The following is an 8,882-nucleotide window of genomic DNA, read 5'->3' as shown; positions in this document are numbered from 1 at the left end:
CGACGATCCTGGCGGTCGCCTGTGTTGCGTGGACGTCCAGAACCTCGTGTAATAGTGTGAGAATGTTCACGTGACCACTGATACCAGCATCGGTGCGCAACTGACGCATCACGTCCAGCATGTGTGGGAATTCTCCGAAGGGAACGTCCCGACACTCGGCAGGCCACAATTTGACCACTCTCAAATTCACTGAGTTGGCTGTAGGAAGCACAAGTGCGTCTCCATGGCATGGTTGCCTGCTTGCTTCACAACGAGCCTTCTGGCTGTGAGCATTCCCTGTTATATGGTAGATACAGATGGCACTCTGGAAACTATGCTATATGCTATCTGTTGAGAGACGCCGGTCGTTGAAACTATCTACTATCCCCCAGGCGACATAGGCCGTCATCGGATCAAAATCGACATCGTCTTTCCAAGTGTGCCAACCGCCTTGCCGCAGTGGTAACACCGGGTCCCGTCAGATCACCGAAGTTAAGCACTGTCGGTCTGGGCTAGCACTTGGATGGGTGACCATCCGGTCTGCCGAGCGCTGTTGGCAAGCCGGGTGCACTCAACCCTTGTGAGGCAAACTGAGGAGATCCTTGATTGAGAACTAGCGGCTCCGGTCTCGGAAACTGACATACGGCCGGGAGAGGGGTGTGCTGACCACATGCCCTTCCATATCCGCATCCAGTGACGCCTATGGGCTGAGGATGACACGGCGGCCAGTCAGTACCTTTGGGCCTTCATGGCCTGTGCAGGAGAAGTTTTCCAAGTGTACTAATTTTTTTTTACGGTTGCGTATTTTACTCTTTCATTGTCAACTACATCCTTCAATTCTTTCTGCAAGGTTCAAATGGCGCTAGCACTAAGGGACTTAACATCTGAGGTCATCAGTCCCCTAGAACGTAGAACTACTTAAACCTAACTAACCTAAGGACGTCACACACATTCGTGTCCGAGGCAGCATTCGAACCTGCGACCGTAGCGGTCTCGCAGTTCGAGACTGTAGCGCCTAGAACATCTCGGCCACTCCGGCCAGATTTCTGCAAGGTTCTGTAATGTCGTTTCAGGGCAAATTTACAATACCTGTCGCTTATGTGACTACATAGTAGATATTGAGAATTCTCTTCCCTCCCTTCTGTCAGTCTTATTTCTTTTTAAGGGCTTGTGCCGATAGATCGATAGACTGCCTCTTTTGTGCAAATAGTTACTGAACCTGTGAACGTCCTTCATACCACTAACAAACCCCGAATCGTAAATAGCGCTGACACCATGATTGTGCCGAAGAGAGTCGTGCCGACCGAAAAATGTTATATTTAGCGATCGATACTAGATAATTTTCTGTTTTAAAACTGGTACACATAAGACCGGATAGAAGTCTCTATAGTTCTTCTGGACGAAAGTTAGGGGAGTGTCAGTCCGTTGCGTAACGTGGTACACATTACACGGCGTTAACATCACTGTAAGATGACTCTGAGGAAGGCAACAGAAAATAACTCCGCCAATATCGCGCCAAGGTCGACGACGCGTTGTTCCGCATTCCATCACAGTGCGCAAACTACAGGCTTGAGACAGCACATTGTCTCCGAAAATGGCGTGCAGCAGAAGAACGATATTTGCAGCCCTATCGGTTTGCATAAACCTGCTACAAGAACCAAATGAAATCCATACACTTCAAGACACCTATTATTAACCCATGCACTTCCCGCATAACGGGCTAAGGCATTCTGACCCATTCCTGAGAGGTACAGCAGTTCAAAATGTATAGGCTGAACTTAATTTTCAGAGTGAATCTCTCTCTGCTCTGTTTTGAAATTTCCTGGCAAGTTGAAATTGTGTGCCGGACCGGGACTCGTAACCCGAACCGCGCTTTCCACGCAATTCTCTTCCCGACTGTGCTATACACGGACAATTCACGATCAAGTCTTTTAGATGCATTCTGGAAACAATTGTCTAAGCTGTGTCTAGGACCATTTTTCCGTAATATCTTTCCTTCCAGGAGTACCAGTCCCGCAAATTGTGTAAGAGAACTTCTGTGAATGCCGGAATCTTCTCGGGTGACCAGCCGAGTGAGACGAGTTTCGTACCCACCATCTTCAAACGAAGATTTTCGCTTGAAGATGATGGGTACGAAACTCACCGAAACGTTGCGACACTCAGCTGATCACCCGAGGTTTCATCATTGGAATGCGCCGAGAAAGCCTGCAATCACGCATAACTTCTGTGAAGTCATGAGAGCATGAGGCGGAGATATGGAGAGAATTGAATCTGAGCCAGTAACCACATTGCCCACAAATGACAAGGTTCCAGGTTCGAATCCTGGTCCGGCTCATGCTTTGATATGACAGGAAGTTTCAGAGATCCCTTTGTTTCTACCATGATCTCTCGCAGAGAGTCGTAGAATGCTGCATCCCGTAAATAAATGTTAATGTTATGCAATCTATCGTTTGCACATGTTGTTCTTCGAACTGGAGTACAGTCGCGCTATATGGCATCATGGTTGGAAATCACACACCACACTTACTAGTCTCACGTGTCGATCCGTGTACCTTACAGAAGATTAATCAGTTTAGGAAGCAGAGCTTCCTTCTCCTAGACTGCTCCCTCGCAACAACTGATTAAACGTATTTTTCCGCCTCACCTCTTAGGCGTCAGTTCGGACCGCATTAATCTTTTATCGACTTGGCTGCCGTGACATGCAGCGCCTTGAATTGCGTGATATCACTTAGGACCAGTAGATATATTTCATCTACCTACGGACAGAACGTGAATATCGTCTTTGCTGTTGACTGCCACACACTTTGCTTTTCATTTTCTGCGTTGATTTGATTCACTTGTTTTGCATTCTTATCAAACTAAAAGCTTATTTGTAAGTCATGCTTAACTGTTGTTAATAGGTTTGTATATTGTTCATGTCACTGAAACGGATTGGCCGGCCAAGGTGGCCGAGCGGTTATAGGCGCTACAGTCTGGAACCGCGCGACCGCTACGGTCGCAGTTTCGAATCCTGCCTCGGGCATGGATGTGTGTGATGTCCTTAGTTTAAGTAGTTCTAACTTCTAGGGGACTGATGAGCTCAGAAGTTAAGTCCCATAGTGCTCAGAGCCATCTGAACCATTTGAACTGAAACTGATGAAACCATTTTGCTTTTAGAAACGGAAAAGGTCGCAGGGAAGAAATTAAGATATTTCGCTCAGTAAAGGGAGCAACTGGTCGAAAATCAGGACACCGCCTTTTGGGCCCAGAGCAAGGTTTCCTCTGGATTTTCTTTGAAAATTCTGAAGGTGTCAGGACTAAAATACAGGAGCGATAGGCTATTTACAACTTGTAACTGCCTAGTTTCTGTATAAGAGTCGTGGTGCATGAATGGCAAGCAGTGGTTGGGAAAGGAGTCGGACAAAGTTGTAGCCTATCCCCGATGTTATTCAATCCGTGCATTGAGCAAGAAGTAAAAGGAAACCAAAGAAAATGTGAAGAAAGAATTAAAGTTCAGGGAGAAGAAATAAAAGCAATGAGGTTTGCCGATGGCACTGTAATTCTGTCAAAGACAGCAAACGACCTGAAGGAGCAGTTGAACAGGATGGACAGTGTTTTGAAAGGAGGATACAACATGAATATCAACAAAAGCAAGACAGGTGTAGCGGAATGTAGTCGAATTATATCAGGTGGTGAGAGGTAATTAGATTACGAAACGAGACACTTTAAGTAGTAGATGTGTTTTACTATTTGAACAGCAAAATAACTGATGATGACTGAAGTAGAGCGGATATAAAATGTAGACTGGCAGAATATAGACATCGAATATAGACTTCAGTATCAGGAAGTCTTTTTTGAAGGTATTTGTCTGGAGCGTAGCCATATATGGAAGTGAAATATGGACGATAAACATTTAAGACAAAAAGAGAATAGAAGCTTTCACATGTGCTGGTACAGAAGAATGCTGAAGATCAGATGGGTTGTTCAAATAAGTAATGAAGAGGTACGGAATCAAACTGGGAAAAAGAGAAATTTGTGACACAACTTGGCTAAAAGAAGTGATCGGTTCATAGGACACGTGCCGAGACATGAAGGAATCGTCGAGTTGGTAGTAGAAGTGAGTGTGGGAGGGAGGAGTGGGAGGGAGGGATATGAGCTGTAAGGAGACCAAGGTCTGAAACAGCAGCCAGGTTAAATGGATGTGGGTTGCAGTAATTTTGCAGAGATGACGAGGTTTGAACAGGATAGAGTAGCACGGGGAGCTGCATCTAACCAGACTTCAGACTGCAGACTGCGCAACAATATCATTCTACTTGTTGTTGCTGTGGTCTTCGGTCCAAAGACTGGTTTGATGCAACTCACCGTGCTACTCTATCCTGTGCAAGCCTCTCCATGTCTGCAAAATTACTCCAACCCACATCCATTTAACCTGACTGCTGTTTCATACCTTGGTCTCCCTCTATGGCTCACATCCCTCCATCCTCTCCCTCCATCCCTCCCCCACCTTCCTCCACACTGATTTCTGTTACCAACGCGACGGTGGTTTGATACTTATTTGAACAATCCCTCTAATTTTCAGCACTCTTCTGTAACATAGCACTTCAGATCCTTCTGTTTTCTTTTCGTCTGTAATTGTTTCCTTCACGTTTCCCCTCCGGACAAACACATTCAGAAAAGATTTCCTAACACTGAAATTTGTGTCAGATGCCAACAAATTTCTCCTTTTAGGAAAAGATATTTTTGCCATTCCAGCCCTCATTGTATATCATTTATACTTCGGCCATCATCATTTATTTTGTTACCCAAATAGCAAAATTCGTCTCTTTTCAAGACACTATCTACCTCGTTCAATAGATCTTCGAAGTCCTTTGCCATCTCTGACAGAATTACTTTCTCATCGGGAAACCGCAAAGTTTTTGTTTCTTGTCCCTGAACTCTAATTACCTTTCTAAATTTTTCGTTGGTTCCCTTTGCTGCTTTTGCTCAGTGTATAGACAGACTATCATGGGGGAGATGTAAGAACCGTGTCCCATTTCCTTTTTAACAACTGCTTCCGTTTCATGCCCCACAACTGCAGTTTGGTTCTGTTCAAGCTGTAGATAACTTTTCGCTGTATTTTACCCCTTCTACCTCTGGAATTTCAGATACTGTACATCAGTAACCAATATGCCAGTAAACGCTATCAAAAGTTTTCTCAAAATCTTCAAATGCTATAAACGCAGGTTTGCCATTCGTGAGTCTGACTTCTAACACAACTCATAGGTTAGTGTTGCCACGCGTTTTCCTACATTTTTCGGAACACAAACTGATCTTTGCTGAGTTCGGTTTCGATCAAATAGTGTGGATGTTAATAATCTTAACAAGGTTGAGGTTAAAGTACAAACACAGACGTATTGTGTAATATACAGCATCAACAATACGCAAATGGCAGTAATAACGATGGAAGTCAGGAAGGCAAGATATTCAGGTTGGAGTTTACCATTACTATTGTTTCACTTGTACGTCTGAAAAGCAATGAAATGAAAGAGGAAAAAGTAAGGCTGGAATGGAAACCAATTTTAAAGTCTGCAAACGGCATTGCTCTTTTGGCTGGATGTTAGGAAGAATTCGAAGATCTATTAAAAAAAGAACATACCCAGCACAGATTACAGCCTAAATGCAAACTAATGATGAGGACGATAGGGAGTAGGAGAAAGAAGACTAAAGACTTGCTTAACTTATAATAATCGGAATGACACACTAGTGCACGAAGAGATGGAACTTTTTCTGTAAAATAAACCCTATAGCTTTGCATGGACGAAGCAGGAGATGAATCAGATGGACACAATTGAAGAAAGATTTCTTCAGTGAAGGAGCTCTACTAGTTGTCCTAAAGACTCCTGCTCCAAAGACGGGACACGTCGATTGTGTTGTTATTTTGGTGCTTTATAGTGGTTTAATATTCAAAATGGTTTTGTTCAGATTGACACGTTAAGCCATTTTACAAACCTAACCTTGAGCGTAGCCGCTGAGACCAATACATAATCTTAAGCTAATCACGAAAGCTTTCATAACAGCAGGATGATTATAATAAGACTTTCACTACTTGAGCCGGTATAGAAGGAGAGCTATTTCCATTAGGAATATCCTGCCTTATAGGAATGATATTCAGAATTGCGCTGCAGTATCTGCGTAGCAGTAGTGTTACTGTCATGACTTGCTGTTAAGCACCGTTCCTGGTATGGTACCATAGGGTTGAAACACACGCATCAGTGTGCCTTACAGTTGCAGACAGTCAACGTGGGTCTGGACAAGGTGAACAGGGCTTCACTCTAAAGTTGTTTTGTCAAAACAACAGCAATAGTGGTGCTGCTCTTCGCGAATATGGATGCATTACAGGAATCCGGAGCGCCGGCCGGTGTGGCCGTGCGGTTCTAGGCGCTTCAGTCTGGAACCGCGTGACCGCTACGGTCGCAGGTTCGAATCCCGCCTCGGGCATGGATGTGTGTGATGTCCTTAGGTTAGTTAGGTTCAAGTAGTTCTAACTTCTAGGGGACTGATGACCACAGATGTTAAGTCCCATAGTGCTCAGAGCCATTTGAACCATTTTTTTGAATCCGGAGAGGTCCTCTTTCCGCTCCGGGATTAAAGAACGTAATTTGGAAATTCGAATTAAATGGCGATTTGTGAATTGGTTCTGGAAGCGGCCGACGGCCTATTGCGCCACAAATTATTGATGAAGTTACTGTTGCCACGGTTGAGGATGCAAGACTCAATTGCGATCTTCAAGCAGTGCACGAGCTGTGTCACGACAGCTGAACGTTCCATGGTTCACCGTTGTTTCGGGCAGTAGCATAACGATCTCTATTGCGGTTCCAAGCTGTCGTGGATGGTCATCACACTGAGCAACGATTTTAACCTAAAACGTAAACATGGTATGCAATTAACTAGTGTTAGCCTGCCATGTTGGAGTTATAATTTGTTTCTTTCAGCGGTTTATTCGTAATTTCTCTAACGGATGTCCTACAAAGTTTCATTGTACTACGTCATTCGTTTGTCATGGAGGCACTCTCAAATAGCGCAAATTTAATTACAAACGCCCTGTGCTTTTTGTGTGACGCATTTAAGAGGCGTGAAACCAGGTGATACACCGTAAGTTTCTGGCGGACATTTCGCAACATGTTTTCCAATTGGTCTGTCGCCGTCTTGTGTTTCATTGCGTTCAAACTCAATATTTTCAGTTCCCTGTATTTGCTGCATACATAAATATTTGCTATATCGTATATTTTTGGCACTGGAAAGAAAGATAAACCGGCAACAGGAATGCTAATTGCTTATCGAAAAATGAACAGTTATTGATTAACATGTGTAACAAGTAAATGGAGACGTGTAAATCCTATACGAAGGAGATAGAAGGAATGCGTCATAGGCATTTGTGTACAGTATATGCAAGCAAACCAGCATCGACAACGATAGTTCAGGTATACATGCCGACGTCGCAAGCCGAAGATGAAGAGAAAAAGTATTCGAGGATACTGAACGGGTTATTCAGCACGTAAAGGAAGATGCAAATCTTATAGTCATGGGGGATTGGAATGCGGCTGTAGGGGAAGGAATAGAAGAAAGGGTTTAGGGAGGATACGGGCTTGATACTAAGAGTGAGAGAAAAGAAATACTAGTTGTGTTCTATCATACATTTCAGCTACTAATAGCTTTCAGCTACTAATAGCGAATACTATGGTCAAGAATCACAATAGGAGGAAGTACTCGGAGAAGGCCGAGACAGACTGGAAGATTTCTGTTGGATTACATCCTTATCAGGCAGGAATTTCGAAATCAGATATTTGATTGCAAGGCGTGTCCAGGTGTAGATACAGACTCAGACCACAATATGGTAATGATGAAGAGTAGTCTGAAGTTTAAGAGACTAGTCAGGAAGAATCAACATGCAAAGAAGTGTGATACGGAAATACTAAGGAATGAAGATATATGCTTTAAGTCCGATGGGGCTATAGATACTGCTATAAGGACTAGCTCAATAGGCAGTTCAGTTGAAGAGGAATCGACATTTCTACAAATAGCAACCACAGATGTTGAAAATAAAAATGTATTTCAAAGAAAGTAATTGCTAAGAAACAGTGGGTAACAGAGGAAAGCTGATGGAAATACAAAAATTCTCAGGTGTTTTCGGGATCCAGAATTCAAGTCACATACGAATGACATACACAGAAAGTGAAGGAAAGCTAACGCGAAATGGGTGCAAAATGGCTGCATGAAAAATGTGAGGAAGGGCTGACTCGGTATATGAAAAGTCAAAACAATCTTCGAAGAAAATAAAAGCAAGGATACTAACATTAAGAGAGGAACGGGATTTCCACTTTTAATTGCAGAGGATACCGGATAGGTGGAAAGAGTACGTTGAAGGCGTGTATGAGGGGGAAGACTTGTCTGAGGACATGGTAGAAGAAGAAACAGGAATCGATATAGAACAGATACGGGATCCGGTATTAGAATCAGAATTTAAAAGAGTTTTGGAAGATTCAAAATCGAATAAGGCACAAGGGATAGAAAATATTCCATCAGAATTTCTAAAATGATTGGGGGAAGTAGCAACAAGACGACTATTCACAGGGAGAATGGAAAAGGAAATTGAGGATTTGTTAGATGACGATCAGTTAGGTTTTAGGAAAAGTAAAGGCGCCAGAGAGGCAATTCTGACATTGTGGTTGATATTGGAAGCAAGGCTAAGGAAAAATCAAGACGCGTTCATAGGATTTGTCGACCTGGAAAAAGTGTTCGACAATGTCAAATGGTGAAAGATGTTCGAAATTCTGAGAAAAGTAGGGGTAAGCTACAGGGAAAACGTCTAATATACAGTATGTGCAAGAGCCAAGAGGGAACAATAGTGCTGGATGACCAAGAACGAAGTACTCGAATTAAAAAGG

The 8,882-nt window shown here is 43.3% G+C and overlaps 1 pseudogene; it reads left to right on the top strand.

Moving 5' to 3' along the window:
- Positions 1–420: 420 nt before the first annotated feature.
- LOC124778098 lies at positions 421–538 on the top strand (annotated as a pseudogene).
- Positions 539–8,882: the final 8,344 nt, after the last annotated feature.

The sequence above is a fragment of the Schistocerca piceifrons genome, chromosome 2 (genome assembly GCF_021461385.2).
Source record: "Schistocerca piceifrons isolate TAMUIC-IGC-003096 chromosome 2, iqSchPice1.1, whole genome shotgun sequence".
Classification (NCBI taxonomy): domain Eukaryota; kingdom Metazoa; phylum Arthropoda; class Insecta; order Orthoptera; family Acrididae; genus Schistocerca; species Schistocerca piceifrons.
The sequence above is the reverse complement of the archived record's forward strand: the minus strand, read 5'-3'. Positions and strand labels throughout refer to the sequence as shown.